General features: G+C 45.5%; 1 protein-coding gene across 4 annotated transcripts in view; it reads right to left on the minus strand.

Moving 5' to 3' along the window:
- Positions 1-16,794, minus strand: part of LOC142787121 (uncharacterized) — a 147,770-nt gene that overhangs the window by 18,117 nt on the left and 112,859 nt on the right. Inside the window, exon 1 of one of the 4 annotated variants that reach the window (XR_012889250.1) lies at positions 2,089-2,211. The exons of the other annotated variants lie outside the window; for them this stretch is intronic. The gene's annotated coding sequence lies outside the window, so the exon portion shown is untranslated. Of the gene's footprint in view, positions 1-2,088; positions 2,212-16,794 lie in introns of those variants that run through there. 4 annotated transcript variants of the gene reach the window in all.

Below are 16,794 nucleotides of genomic sequence, written 5' to 3' on the forward strand. Positions count from 1 at the left end.
TTTTTGTTATACACCACCCTTTATGTAACAGGGGGTCTTTAAGGAAATAATAGTGAAGTGAAGACTGTTCCGTTGTATAGCAACATTAGAGGACCTGTTCTTTGTGAATAATCTCACACCACTGCTGCAGTTATTGAGACTATTTTTGTTAAGGAGTGGAGCTCCTTAGGTCGATGCTTCAGCGTCACCATCGGGCGAACCTCCCAGATTCGGCAAGCGCGCCAAACAAAACAACGGGTGCACGCTCCCTGCTAGCGCAGGTGGAGCAGCAGATGGCGTGCGCTGTGCCGCGACAAACTATCGCTTTGCCTTGTCACCCACCCAGTGGTTGGTGCGTTGCCTGGTCTGACATGCTGCGCACGACACAGACTTTCTTCCCAGCCACTTCACATCCTACCGCTTTCGGAAAAGCCAGCAAGCAGCGAGATCAGGCGTGGAGTCGTGCCTCCGTGCGTGCAAAAGAAGCATGCGTCCACAACGCATGCTGAAAGCACTCGTCGTCGGGCTCAGTGTGCGGGTAATTAAGGCTTGCGCAAACAGAAGGCGTTCGAGCGCAGAATGCGGCACGCCGTGTTATCGGCAAAAGCGATAGAACCCATTGCCCAAAACTTGATAATTGATTGATCGATACGTGGGGTTTAACGTCCCAAAACCACCATATGATTATGAGACGCCGTAGTGAAGGACTCCGGAAATTTCAACCACCTGGGGCTCTTTAACTTGCACCCAAATCTGAGCACACGGGCCTACAACATTTCCGCCTCCATCAGAAATGCAGCCGCTGCAGCCGGGATTCGATCCCGCGACCTGCGGGTTAGCAGCCGAGTACCTTAGCCACTAGACCACCGCGGCCGGGCTATTGCCCAAAACTTCATGCAGACTGAGGATGTGAAACGGCTGTAAAACAAAGAAGTGGCCATCAGGCCTAAACATCGGTGCGGGCAGTCATTTCAGATGCGAGTTTTCCAAGTGTACTCTCAATTAGAGTTGCCGCGTATGCAATATACTCTGGTTGAAAGACAATCTGTCTCACATCAGTGGTGTTCACAACGAAACAAACTGTGAACTCGCAGTAGAAATGCTCAAGGAGGCGTTCGCTATTGTAGACGTTCACACCGAGTTTGAATTGTGTGGGACTTGCAACGGATAATTTGTGCTGAACAACAGGCCACCACTTAGCACGATGAGGGCATCTACTACCCGCCGAAACAGCATCAATTCTCAAGACTGAATCTCATCGAAGAGCGACTAATTGCACCCCGAATCCCCTTAATGTACGAATACATTTGCCGTCTCACCAAGCCAGGTGGACAATATGAAATCAAGGGTAGTGCGTCCACGTGCCGGTAGACGTTCAAAATATGTGCCGTGACTATCTGTGTAACCTGTCAAACTACGTGGATTCAAACGTCAACATGAAGCAGTTTAGCACCTCTAATCAAATTTCGTGGAAGGGCGTTCTTTACACAAGTCCGTAAAATTTCCCCTTGTTGCGGCTCTCGTTCGTGGGCGCCACGCTGGGCATTAGACGCATAGCCGGGCAGCGTTCCCACACCCGGAACCCTAGTTCTCTTCTCTTGGAACGAGCGTCCAGCAACGGGAAGCGATAAAAGGATTAGAGTGTGGCAACTTTGACGGTTCGTGAGCCAATGTCCCTATACAAGCACTTCCTCTAGGCTGGCTTGTTTAGCGAGACGGCGAAGCAGACCGACCGCACAGGTCATGTCAACACGATTAAAGTCTCTACTCCTTGGCCGCCCTTCCAAGGAAAGACAGCAGCAGCCACCGAACCACCAATTTGTTTCGGGAAGGAACCCAGTTACCCTCTCCTCAGTGGAACTCGGCCCGGAGGAGCATTGCGTCGGGAGATGCGACCCCTATTCGACAACCGTGTGTTATTGAGTGATGCCCTGGAGGGTGCTGTCGTGTGTGTGATTCGTGCTCTAATCAACGAGGAGCGGCTTATTACGACGCTGCAAAGTGCTGAACGTTGCTCTGAACCATGGTTTAACGGTTCACCCACCACGCTTGTGGTTTGCGGAACTCCTAACCTCTACGCTGTAAATAGTTGTAGATAGTGCCACAAACCTGTTTGTTTTTGGTTTCTCCAACACTTCAGCGTTCATTTTTTTCACCCGAAGTTGCGCCACGCTACCACAAGAGACCGGGTGCGACGTAACCCTGACGTCTCGGCAACCCACGTCAGCGGGGACGCGTCTGGTAGACCCCGGTCCGCAACACCCTGCACAGCAAGGCAGTCTTCTTCAAGACCAAGCAAAACCAGAAATATTCGATTAAAATATCTTTAAATCACAGTGCAAAAATATTGATAGTCGATTGCGTCACATTCCTAAATAGCTTCACCCTTGCATTGTATTCGTGCACCGTACAGCTGCAAGTCTTCTGCCAGCACGCCATCTCGGAGGCTATGCCTTCTGCTGCGTGTTGCGAATGAACGCCGTGGGAGAGCGCTCGCTTTCATATAGCTCGGCCATGTGACTTAATCTTGACAGCTGTTCGTAGGCAACTGTGCAACGTTTGCGTGTCTACAGGGGGCAAACGTTAGAGGTACTGTCCTCCGTGTCGGAAGAGTAGGGCAAAAGAAGATGGTGGGCAGCGTGTTCACGGCTCACGTTGGAAGCATACTTTCAACTAGGGTTTCTTCTTCCGCTTGGCTACCCGTATCTTGGTGCCTTACTCTGGTTTATGTCCACGGGAGGAATTCGCCTCACGTTCGTTTATGAACGTGTCTAGCCAGTTCCCGACCACACCTTCCTGGGCCTGAAGTCACACAAGATGAAAAGCTTGATAATTTATAGATTTTTATATGCCAAGCTATGATATGATTAGTAGGCACGCTAAAGTGGAGGGTCCCATAAATTTTGATGACCTAGGGTTCTCTAACGTGCATTAAAATCAACGCATACGCCCTTCTATAACACGATCCTTCAATGGCCGGAATCACAGACGAGCACTGTCAGGACCAGTATTCGGCGACATGTACACGTAGCGCCATCTCAAATTGGGGATAGTGTTAGGCGGCCGCAGCTGGATGGGAAATAGGTGAAAAAACATATCTAACAAAAACAAGGTAGTCAGCAAAAATGACTTCCAGTACAGCACAAGAGAGGTCCACTAGATCATTCTGATACATTTAGTGTCGCAAAGCAAACCGCATCACTTTCCAGAGTTTTCAATAGGTCCTCATGATTTTACACGCGAAGCAGCTGCTTGACTAGCCTGTGTAACGCTGTCCTTCCGTACTAACACGGCGCGCTGCGCAAACGTTGGCCCGGTGCCAAGTAGGTCACGCCACTGCGGCACGTTGACGTCACGCTCCCCGCGCAGTGCGCGTGATGTCACTCTCTTCTTCACCTGCCGCACGCTCGCCACGGCGCCCGCAGCTGTCGCCTCGTCCGTTCGCCTGCAACACCTGCCGTGACCGCTGCTCGCTACACCGCTGACTCGTCGGTTCAAGCGCAATAGTGACGCGCGCCTAACGTACGCATTGAAACATGTCTGTATGTGTCACCTACCAGACCCCCGCCACCCATCGCTTCAAAGAAATCTTCCAGCACTCACCGCAGCATTGGTGTTAGCACAGCACCGTTCAATCGGTGGCACCACCCATGCGCAAAGCTGCTGCTACGCATGTCATCTGGGTTCCTCTCGGAGAGATGGTCCAAGTTTTTTTTCTAAGGGTGGTATTAAATTGCCCTCAGAAGTGGCTCCCCTTGTAGAACGGTAGTACAATTTTGCCAGAACGTTCCAGTGAGTATTTTTTGTATAGAACAGAGAGTAATTTTTGGTAATTAGCTTTTTTTCAACATATGAATTTTTTGGCTATTTGATTTGATGACAGGATGCCGTTGATGTGGCCAAGAAATGGAACCACGTAATGATGTCCCCAATTGTTGGTGGCCCCGACTCAATCCTTCGTTGAGTCGGGGTCGAACAGTGTGAGACGGCGTCACTGTTGCAGTTCTCATGAAGTCAACTTCTCCAGACAGCCATTGTCGCCTACGCGAGGTCATGGCAAAGAACCAATAGTACCGAAGCGTGGGAAGGCGTCGCTGTGGCGACGCTTTCCCACGAAATGAACACGTCGACAGCCATGTCAGAGAAAGTTCCGGAACACTGTAGCAGAACGCAGCCTTGAACCGCTGCTAACGTTCGTGTCAGTGGCCATCGGCCCGGAGGAGCTCAACTTTCCTCCTGCACCTGACTCTACCTCCTCGCCCTGCGATGTCTTGAAGGCGTGGGCCGGGTGCGTCTTTGTGAAGTGGCTTTACTAGACATTGGCCCTTTTCGCCCATGTTTGTCATCAACCAAGCGGTCCAACATCTGCACCCTTTCTAGTGGGTGGACCACTGAGACTTCACGCCACCTGATTCGAGGCAACATTGGTCACCGCCTTCTTCGGACTGGCGTGTACAGGAAACGATGGTCTATAAAAGCTGAAGTCATTTTGTAAATAAGAACATAATCTGAGCTAAATCTCTGCTGAATCACTGTTCAGTTCTATCTCATTACACCATGTAAATAACCGTCGTTCTATAACCTAAGAACGTGCCTCCTCATTGGCGAGCATCGGCTATGCGGACGACGGCAGGGAGCCTGCTACCCTAAGATACCCGTCGTACCTGCCATCGACCTCGAGCCTTTGCAGGGTGTACCAGTATTTGTAGGAATCTAGCATCCTTTAATGACACATGTCTGATAGAATCCTACTATCCCCGTTATAACAGCTCGTAGTCTTTGGGCAAAAACCTTTATAAAAATTTTATAATCACTATTGGTCAAGCTGATAGATAAATAAGCAGCTACTATATACCCAATCTTACGGAATCGTCAGTTCTAGGTATCAGTATCGTATGTGCTGTAGCGAAAGATGGCAAACAAAACTGTGTCATAGGCTTCTTTGTAAACATTCGTCAGTATTGGTGACAGAGGGCTCTTGAAAGTTTTAAAGAAAGATATGCCTAGTTCATCTAAGCCCGGTGATTTTCCAGAAGCCATGGTCTCTATTGCATGGCTAACATCGTCAACGGTGATAGTCTGTTCTAACATTTCTTTCGTGTCGTTATCTAGTCGTGTCATTAAGGCGAGAAATTCGCCTTTGAAAATTTTAAAGTCTATGATACTTCTAGTGAACAATAAACATTAGCATTCTGTAAACGCTGTAATGATTTCGTGTGTTTTTTTGTTCACTACACTTTCACGTTCTATTTCTGCTGTTTTTTTTTTGAGCATGTCACTTTTCTGTACCCAGTGCTCCTTTGGTCGGCGTTTTTCCGCTTATCAGCCTAGCCGCTCTTGCCCGGATAAGAGCACCTCTATATCGCTTAGCATTGATAAATTCAAGTTGGCGTTTCACTGTCACGATATTCTCAAGGCATTCGCCAGGCCTACGAGATTAATCTGCAATAAGCATCTGCAAATTCGAACAAAGTGTTTTATTTATTTATTTCCAAATACTGCAGGCACTTGGCCCTAACAAGAGGGGCAGTACACGTATAAGAACAAAATACAAAAAATGGCTTAATACATAAAATAATCTCCTACTTCTTCAGCTACGGCGGTAAAACGTTCCAATGCTTTCAATTGAATCTGGTTTTTGAAGACCCCACATACTTCCCCTATACGGGCAATTCACTATTCATATTAGGTGTTATAAGTTCCGCAGCTACTTCTTTAAAGATACTTCGTTGAGCAGCTTGCAGTTCATTTTTCACAACTCCCAGTTAAACTTATTTCGCTTCTCTTCTCAAGCAGCAATAGTGGACCCAACCAGGCAGTGATCGCTAAAAGACAGAGGTGTAACATGACATTGCTGAAAAAAAAAAAGGTAGAATGTTCAGAGATACATACGCTCTCTCAAGTCGGGCATGGCTCGATCTTCAAAAATGAGTAAATTGTACAGCACGAGAAGCCTCTAAGCATTTCCCAACACCTTCCATGCAGTAGTCGTTCACTATTTTGCTAAGAGCCTTAGTGCTTGCGTCATCAAAATTTCCGCTACTAGTTTTATCTGCTTCAAAAAGCAAACAGTTAAAATCACCGATAAGAATGAGTAGTTTCTGGTAGTCACACAATTGGCTGGCATGCTTGAAAAAGGAGCACCTGTCTGTGTCATTATTGGGTGCTTGCGCGCAAATAATACGCCAGTGTTTATTCTCAAAAACAAAGTCGTACACAATCAATCATTCGTCACTAAAAATCACGGCCTGTCTCAATAAGCAAAGGCTGCGCCGCAGAAGAAGGCAAACACCCGCAGACGTTTTTACAGCTTGACTAACTGCGGCTTCATAGGCTGATGTGAAACGCTGCATGATGTTCCCATGTGTGTTTCACAATTAACCTTTGTTTCTTGTACTGCTAGTACGTCAATGTACTACTAAGTTACCGGTAGGTACTCCTGGTTCTGCTTTCTTTTTGACGCAAGTCCTCGTGCATTAAGGGTGGCGATGTGTAGTGATCAAAAAAGGGAGATTTTTACGGTGACTGTTAGAGGCTGGGAACGTGTTGTGCTTACCTAGAAGCATATGCCGAGGCATTCGCCATGGAGCTGTTAGCATCACGTCAGCGCATGTGGCGGTGTTACCGTCAGAGACTTGTTGGTTCACAGGTTCGGTTGAGGTTGATAAGTGGGTCGGCGAATAGGGGCTCTTTTGCTCGGGGGTTGTCGTTCACTGTCAGGGTACGTTATTTAGTCGCCAAATTTCTCGTTCACCCACTTGGCTGACTGAATGGCATTCGATGTCTCTGTTAAGTACATGTCCGCGGGCTTGTCTCCGTCTGCGTCATCTTTAGCAGTGTCAGGGTGGTGATTTTCGCTGGTTCTATCAGCAGATGGTGTCAGTGGTTACCGCTGCTTAGTAGATCTCTTGCAGTCTTCCCCTCCGCTCACAGAGGTCGACGCCGAAAGTTTGACGGCAAGGTGAGGCTGCGTGGCCTGATCCCGCCCCTGCTTTTTCAGAACTTGTTTCACCCAAAAGGTGTTCTGAAGTATCAACACCCTTCAGGGAGCCGGCAGCACTTCCATAACTCTTCGCACATTGGGTTGCGTCATGGCCGAAGTGGTGGCAGGCAGTGCAGCGTGGCACATGACACTTAGCTACGAATGTGCCAACTGGATTTGCAACACAGGCACAGTGGAGCTCTGCCTGGTACAAAAATCAATGCTGGTTCCCCACCACCTTGATTTGGTGTAGAATATCATCAATTTTGACTCCATGCTTTAATGTCATCATTTGCGTAATTGAGCCCTTAAACGTGACTTCTTGGGCACGCCAAAGTTCTCTAGTAACTTCAATGACCTTTCCGCATAGCAGCAGAGTGGCTCGCACGTCTTCGCCATACACGCTATGAAAGAGGCAATGAATTTTGAAGCGAACACCATGTTCGTTAGGTTTAATAATAACGCACTTGCGGCCCTTCACTTTGATGGTCTTCGTGGCGAGAAGCTACTCCGTAGTGGAGGCATACTTCATGGTGGTGGCCCAAACGTGATATATCTGATACGCCCCCAGCATGACAACGTCAGCAAGCACAGCAAGAATCAACGTGTCCCCGAAATTATTTACACAATAAGGCCTTGCACTTACGTCTGCGTGCATAAACACCCGGTTGGACACAATATTTCCTGTGGGTAGATGCGGCAGGAAAATTTGGGATTATTCAACCGCATCAAAAGACTTGTTTCGCGGCCCATTGTGGCCGCTGATACCACTCCGACAGAGCCCGTCCCAAACGCGTCCGCACGCTACCTCGGCTACCAGCACGGCACAGCATGCGCTGTTTAAAAGTTGGTCTGTTCACTACTGCAGGTCATCATTAAAAGAAAAAAAAGAAGACTCCAGCGTTGTAGTTTCTTACCCACGTCACCTGATAATTTTTTTAACAGTACCAGCACCGTGATTCAAATCAGCGTTCTTTTGGTGTAAACCTGGACACTTTATCAACTAGGCTACAGCTACGGACTTGATAAGATGATTTAAAACTAGTTCTTTTCATAGCGCAGCCAAATCTTCAATAAGAAGTGGTGCATTTGTGTATCCTCCTTGAAGATAGAGGCAAATATACAACAGTTCAAAATATGCAGATTTCCTCGGGGGAACTTCCTAAAGCTTTAAAAAAACTAATTTATTTGTAACTTCGCCTTGAAATGGTAAGGTGGTAAAATTCACATTTTCGCCTTCTTGAAATTCGTTATCGGGCTGTCAAGATTGATTTGCTGACTATTTTTCACCGCAAAAGGTTTGACCACAGATAACATTTTTTAGTCCAACTGTGACATTTTTCGTTTTAGCTATCGTCTACCGTGACTGATTGCGGAGTTTTTTTCCTTTTTTTCGTTTTTGTATCTTCTTGTACAGAAATCTTTGCGCGCTCGAAATGAAACAAGTTGAGAGTTCGCACATCACCTTGTGTGGCCTTCTGCTTTCTTCGCTTTCTTTGATACGTGGCAGGACGTCACAAAATAATGTCGTTTAAAGTTGATACCACTGCAGCTTTATTACCCTTAATTTATTTCGGTGTACCCACTGGGTTATGTGGAAGCTAATATACTACATACAACTTATCGCGTCAAAGCAGTAAAAACAACCAGCGTATGTCGTCACTCCCACGTGATGAAACATCACTTTCAATCTGAAGAATATTCGTTGTGTGTCGCTTTGACCTAAAATGTTGTGCTTTTTTCGTTGAAATAAAAATACAACAGCGTTCTTTTTCGCGTTGCCCTTTGTGGAATGAAATCGGTGAATTCTGCGGTTCGAGAAGAAGCGATGAAAATGACTGGCTTGATGTGTGTCGCAGGGCCCCTTTTACTTCTAATCAGCACAGCTAGAACAGGCTCATGATGCTTACCATTCACTACAAGTACTTAGTGCCACTTAACTACCGGTCATCACACCATTGTATCCCAGCTGCGTGCGGTTTTCAGCACAGCAGGTCAAGGGTTTCGTACGAACACAAATAGAAGCTGTTGTGTACAGCATAAGACCACTTATGAAACAGCACAATGCCAATGCTTATGAAGAGAAACGGGGGACAAACCATAGCGCTGACTCGCCAGTCAATGCTAAATAAAAATGCAGTGATGGTTCGCGTTTTTTTTCCGGTTTTGTTTTGGTTAGTTTTAACGAGGTCACATGGTTCTAAGGGGTGCAGCAGTCTGTAAGTTCCTTTCATGTACTTTAGTAAATAGTCAGTTGAGGGTCAGTGCTATGGGTTGTTTCCCCTCTTCTCTTTGTCCGCGTCGTCATTGCTTTGTTTCAAGAATGTTCAAGCACTGTAAGCAACTAGCATAGCCAGGTCGACCAACCGACTGGTTAGTCTATTCACTCAGACTGAGATCTGGTGCCCCCCACCCCCTCCCTCGTGGTGGTCTAGTGGCTAAGGTACTCGGCTGCTGACCCGAAGGTCACGGGATTGAATCCCGGCTGCGGCGGCTGCATTTCCGATGGAGGCGGAAATGTTGTAGGCCCGTGTGCTCAGATTTGGGCGCACGTTAAAGAACCCCAGGTGGTTGAAATTTCCGGAGCCCTCCACTACGGCGTCTCTCATAATCATATGGTGGTTTTAGGATGTTAGAAACCCTACATATCAATCAATCAATCAATCTGAGATCTGGTATTGAGTCTGAGCACGAGTGAATCTGGTGAATAAAAATACTGAGTCTGGACGAGCTCAAAGCACGAAATATATTTATTGTCTCAGTCCGAGTGAGTTCCGCCTTTTTTCTCGTCATTTGGTCATATCTATGCATTTTAGGCATTATTAAAGGCTTTACACCGGCATACGTTTCTGCTAAAGTCTATTCACACATACCTCAACATTTAGCGTTCATGCGTCCCCTGAATATTCATAAATTAAATATTGGAGCGGGGGCGGGGGTGAGGATGGGAAGGTTGTTTTGTGAAGTACCCTAGTTAAGCTCTATCGCTGGAATTTCTGAGAAAAAAATTTCATTTGTATTGGCTGCCGCATAAAAATATCGTTGCTGAATTGAAATCACTGATTACTTATGCTTGAATGCCGAAGACCAAAAGGCGTATCGTAGAGCACCAATTATGTCAGAAAACGGCGTCAAAGGACGCTAACGGACCACTCGCTCAGGCTCAAGCAAGCTCAGTTCCAGCAGGGAGTCTGAGTTTGAGAGAGTCTGGTTGAGGAAAATTTCGGTGAATGTCCACGGTGACCGAATAAGTCCTGAGAGAAAATTATGGGTTTTGAGTGAGTCCGAGTGAGCTGCAAATTTTCTGCCGACTTATATCAACTAGCCCAGTCTTCTATCCTTCTTGGTTCAGAGGCGTAGCCAGAATATTCGTTCAGTGAGGGGTGGGGGCGGGAGTGGGGGTTCAACTATAGTTCATGCATGTTATTGAGTGCGTTTGTAAGCGTTGGCACATGTGCTAATTCTATGCGTGCGTGCATACGCTATATGCAAACGAAATTGAGAAATTCCGGGGAGTGTTATAACCACCGAATATCTACCTTCTTTGGCTACGCTATCGCCTGAATCCAGCCACCACGCTTTGCACAGACGTTTACAGAGAAAATCTTTTCCTTACTGACTTGATTCATTCGGTTCTGTACGCTTGCTTGTTTCGTCGTTTTCCCACTGGCAGTTCGCGGGTATTCGAACTAATCAGCATAGTGTGTGGAACAAGCCGCCACCTCATGGTAGCCGTCAGACCACAGTGTACAGCACGGGATTCGTGATTGTGTCCTGTTTGAAACTTCTTGTTGCACAAGTGCTGGTACGTGGGAGCTGCTGTCGACCTTTCCAAGTCTCTCTCACTGTTTCCTGCTTTGCCGCGGGGCACGTTAGCACACACTGTACTCTACCTCCGTGGGATGACGCTTAAATGAGAACGCTAATTAAGGAAAGTTCCAACCACAGGTTCGTTAGGTCGTTGCCTCCAACTAGCTTTAATCACCTCCAACTCCAAGCTGAGGCGATTGCTTTGTTGTCTGTCAAATTACAGAACTGCAGAACCCATTGGTTCGCGGCTAACGAAAGGAGACCATACGGGTTAAACATGAATACGCCATTTCGTTCGAATTTTTCGGCAATCGAAGTGTTGTGTCCTGTGGTTGTAACGAAGAGATTAGAAATTCAAACTATCTCTTTACATTAGGAGGGGAACATAAATTTCTTTCTAGGATATCTTTCTCAGAGTAGCATGGAGGAAATATAAGCCAATCGAGCACCTCGATTTTCTCCAATCAAAACAAACGGAGAATGCCTGCCTGTTATGTTGGGACGTTGATTATCAAGTTCCAGATATTAAGTTTGCAGCTTCAAATAGTCTGAAAGAAGTAAGTTCAAATAAGTCTGCCTTTAAAGAAGGTAGTGGTGCCATCTAGTATCAGGGAGTGATGCCATGTTAACTCCTTCTTCCAATCAATACCTATTATGCTACGGGACACCTTTTGCCTCCGTCGATGAGCCATAATACTTAGGCGAAGCTTAGTGCGCATGAAATGTTTTGCAAGTCTGTTGAAGTTACAAAATACGATACTCTAGTATGTGATTGTGTCCCACACTGTAAGCCTAGATTGCGTATTCAACTCCTACCACGTACTTACAACTTCTGCTTCAACTTGAAGAATACATGTTACATACGCCCAGAAACTACCACTGGCTCCTGTACAGTTAGATTGCACAATAGTAGATGAATACAAAGATTGGTCATCGTACCGTCAAAAACAAAGCGCAAAGACTTTGTTATACAATTAGTGTATTATTTCAGTTAGTAACATAATGGTTACAGCTACGCTTCGGAAAACATCGTTCTGGAGAGTTAGGGCACTGTTTCACCCCACTTGTGCCATCGATAATTTATTAACACTGTGCGCATTATCTACTTCTAAATGTTCACACCGTTCGAATAGTTATACCGGCAGTCTGCGAGAATTTATTAGGCCTCAGGGAGAACATTTCATTAAAATGCCTCTGCAATCTGTCCTAGACAAATATGGTCCCGATCGTTTGAAACTCAACAAGCGAAAATTCTCGTGAGCACTGGCTTCTCCCTGTGATGGCACATTCGACGTCAATGCTGAGTTCACCAGTTTCGAGTTCAGATACGAAGTCACTGGACCGTTTCACTGCACTCAGCCGTGCAGTCACAAGGGATTGCCGGGCTTTGTCGCGTGGGGTTTACCAGTCTGAAGTTTTGGATAGCGTTGGTACCCACCCAAACCATGGCCAGACTACTGGTTCAAAATAATTGCGAGCATAAGGGACTGTGTTTTGCTGAAAGGAAAGTGACCAACACATAACTAAATCGTGATGCTTCTTACCTTCGTGAAAATTTGGCTTGGCATTTAACACGTCGAGGCCTACTGAGGCTCATGCACAGTAGAGGTGTGACTGGGTGCATAGTAAATATAGAGTGTTTGAAAACGCTCGTAGGAAGCTGCATTAAACGAAAGTTTTTATAGAACGTATATTCGTTTTTGTGTGTTCTGACAGCTGTAGGTGAAAACGTAACTGTGAGAATTGTGTGAAGCTTAAAAAAAAGAACACCAGGCCTGCATTGAACGCACCGCACAGTCACAGTGAAGGCTGGAAGAGCGGTTTTTCAAAGTTTTTTCTAAACAATTTTCGGGTAACTGCTAGAAGCCCATCTGCTGGGTACCCAATATTTAAATATATAATCAAAACTTTTGTGTAGTAGGCCTGTATTCACTATGGTAAAGTAGAATTAGTCAGTATAAAATAATACAAAGGACGTCTTAAAGATATTATAAGGTGTGATTTCGTGAGTGGTACTATAAACACGCATTGCTGTTCATTGTAATTGCTGACTTTCACTGCATCCATAATCTATTGAGAGTCACCAATACCCTGATATTTGTCAACATATGGGTGGCTCTTAATACATCATGGGCGTCCGTAGCTGTGACCTCAGGGTGTATATTATGGAGGAAGCTCCTTATAGCGGCACTCGTTTGTCCCTCGTAGCCGTTGTAGTGTGTAACAAGTATAACATTTTGACTTCCAAGGTGGTGCCGATGAGAGATTTCTTCTGTGCGTGGTTAAACAATGAAAATAGTGCTCAATGTACATGCCAATGGCTGCTCATAGGGAATGAGAGACAGGAGCATTCGGCTTTTACTTAACGCGCACGCTGCGATCCCCATTAGCAGCCATTGGCACGTACATTGAGCACTATCTGACAAGACAGGGTTGCTACGTTATCCTTGCTTATTGTAACCTCCTTGGTTTTAGAAAGGTTTAGCGAGCGTTGGGCTTCAGTGCCATAAATACAGTGAACTAGTATATAACATGAACTCGAGGTGGTTAAAGGTGGGAAGTAGACCCGAAGCGCAAGCCGTAAGAAAGTGTGCATGTGCCACCTCTCGTTTATACCTTGGAATGTCCGCTGGATGGCGGTGCTTCTATATGGGGAATATATGATGAAAAGATGCGAGATGGTGGTACTTGGAGTGTTGAATAGATGGACGAACGGACACACAGACAGATGCATGGATGAACGCATGAACGGACGCAGGGGCGGATGCATAGACGAACGCAGGGACGGATGCACGAACAGACGCACGCACGGACGGGTGGAAGGACACATGGACAGTCACACAGACGGACGCATGGATGGACGGAAGCAAGAACGAATGGACGGACGAATGCTTCGCCCCACTCTCCATCATTCTCTCCGTGGATATGCTGCCAATTTTTTTCTATGCTCTCCAAGAAGCAGTCATTTAAACGCATTAATACTAATTTTGAGAATACGTAATGACAAAAACACAAATATTGAGGGTGCGTTGTGTAACGCTGATAATACGGATAACTAAAAAGGAAGTAAAAAAGAACTTCGGTTGTGCTGCCTAAAAGTGCGTTATCTTTCTCAGCTACTGCGTTCGTCTTCATGAGAAGGTGTTGACGAGCAGTTTTAGTTGATGTTACGAACAGAAATGCCGTAGTAATTCTACAAGTTGTACGTGCGACGTCTATACAAAAATACATGTTTCACAGAGAGTTAGTGTTTCAACAGAGAAACAGTGGAATAATACAGATCTGAGCCAGTTGGTACGTATTAAGTCTAAAAAATAGGGTGGGAAAAGACGGGGTCAAGAAAAATACCAGGACACCAAAAAGGCATTTGCAGTGTCCTGATTTTCTTTTAGTGTCCGTGTCTGCAAGCGATTTGGAAAAGGACGTGTAATGGGTAATTGTACGGCCAGTTGGGATTAAGAACAATAAACGCACCTGCTGAGCATTATGTTCTTTACCTCCAGCCTCTGTGAGCGTTCATGGAAGTCTATGTCGAACACTAACTTGTTAGGATAACTGCAGACACATATGTTTGAGGGGCACCGTGCAGTCACTGACAAAAATTTTTTTGCGAATAAAAAAACAAATGTTTGTTACGTAACATGTCATGCTCTAGCTTCCTGTATGTACTTTTTCAAGCCTATTCATTCCCTATTGTTCTTGTATATAAAGCTCACGTGGTAGTTACCTGCTTTATAGATACTGTGACATTAACGTGACAGCTACTGCACTTATCAAAAAGCTCTCACTTTGCTTGCGCTGGCTGAATAGTCGGTACCAGAGTACTAGAGCTCTGTGAAAGGGCTTCATTAGGGAGAGTGTGAATGAGAAGCCATCCCAAAAAGCCAAGCAAGTCTCCCTGATAGATTGGTGCCAAAGCAGCACTAACGCCGATAAAAGCGTAGAGCGTGTAAGTAGACTGGGGTACGTGGGCTAGTACAGACGGCACCCGGTGATTCTTTCACGGGGATGCTTGACAGCATTCTTTCTCGATATGGTTGAACAAATGACCTGCACTACGATGTATTCGCGCAGAAATGGAGAGAAAACAGGTCCAGGGTTGGTCGATTTCTGAAGAGAAGTTACGAGAGGTGAAAGTGAGGTTTCCACCCAGAAGAGCCTACACTATTACGTTGTCACCTACTTTCTCTTAGCGCTTCACTTCAGGAAAAATATATCTTTACAGGCTGGCTTCAGCAAAGCTCTATAATATTCGTCCATTGGAGCTGATCAACCCTGGACCTTAACTGCTTTAAGCACATACTTCAAAATCAGTAGCAGCGTAAAATATAGCAGAAAACTAATGTGAGATGCTGTAACAGTGTGTGTGCTGTGTAGACCATCACACGTGCTTTCGGGAGATCCCTGTGCAGTGCGAGGTCTATGTCAACGTACGTAGAAAAAAATGCACTCATTTTATATTTGTCAAATGATTAGTAGAGCCCATTGCAGATGACACACAAGAAAGGAATGCAAGAAGACAGAAAAAAAAGAACTAATGAGCATTCGAAACAAAACAAAACGTAGAAACAACCATTCAAAACAAAAACAACATTCATTGACTGCTTGTAAATTGAACGATGAAACAGCACAGTCAGTCACAATATGCAAATTACAAGCCGCAAACAGCGTAAATGCATATGCTGTCTTGCCTAAGTAATCATTATGTTGCGAACTATTAGCTGTCGAACTCCCTCGTGAACTGACATGTGCGAACCAAGTATGCCGATAATTTTTAAATAAAACAACCAACAAAATATCATTGCAAGTCGCTTTGACTTCATATTCAAACTCTTAATTACCCACGTAAAGAATCTTCAACGCGCAGTGGAAGAGATATTGTCTGATGTGTTTATGATGGCAAGTTTCAGCGGTATGTTAATGCGTGCGGGGCAAGTATTTTTCTGGTTTACGCTCATGCTGTCAATATACATCACAAAAAGGGGCATCAGAACATTGAAAATACGCCGACAAAATGGTGGCCGCTACTGCTTGGTTTTTGAAAACGCTTGCACTGTCTTGTCGAGAATGGTTGTAACGAATCACATCTTTCGATCAAAAGGTACTGCTAATACGTTTTACCACTTTCGAGTGTCAAGCTTAAAATAACATTCCCCGCATAAATAGAAGAAACTTAGGTTGCAATATCAAAGTTTTGTAGAAATGAAGCTTCTTAGTCTTGTGTTCAATAAGACTATTTTGCTCTCGCACGGCATCTAGGGTTAAATGGATGGCTCAAAGTTGAACCTATAGTACTAAACAAAAATCGCAGCCAACCTCAACGCCTGCAGATATTCTATGGAGGAAGCCGTTACAAATTGATATATTTTACGTCACTCCAGCATCGAACATTTCTTTCAAATTGCTGAAAAAAGTATTCTTGCAAGCAGATTTCAGCAAGTTGGATCTGATGCATCAAGCCTTGATACAAGGTGAAGCGAGCTCGACAGGCAAAAACCTTGGTTGGATTTATGTACTCGTGTTCAATAAGGCTATCTGGCTCTCGCACGGCCTACAGGGCTCGCTGGACGTCCGAACGTTGAACTTGGAGTACTAAACAAAAGAGCGTGGCGAACTTCCACGTCTGCAGGTATCCTATGCGGGCTGCCGTTACATATTGATATATTGTACGTCAATGCAGCCCCGAGCATGTGTTTCAAATTGCCCAAAAATATATTCTCGCAAGTAGGTTATAGCACGCTGGCTCTGCTTCATCAAGTTTCGAAGAATGGTGAAGCTTGCTCTGCAGGCCAAAACCCTCCCTTTATGTAATCGTGTTCAATAAGGCTATGTTCCTCCCGCGCAGCTTCCAGGGCCCGCTGGACAGCCCAAAGCTGAACTTGGAGTATCAAACGAAAGAGCACGGCCAACCTCCATTCCTGAAGATATTCTATGGGGGCTGTCGTTACATATTGACATATTTTACGTCACTCTAGCACCGAGTTTACGTTTCTAATTGCTCAAAAATGCATTCTCGCAAGCAG

Source organism: Rhipicephalus microplus, chromosome 2, assembly GCF_043290135.1.
Source record: "Rhipicephalus microplus isolate Deutch F79 chromosome 2, USDA_Rmic, whole genome shotgun sequence".
NCBI lineage: Eukaryota > Metazoa > Arthropoda > Arachnida > Ixodida > Ixodidae > Rhipicephalus > Rhipicephalus microplus.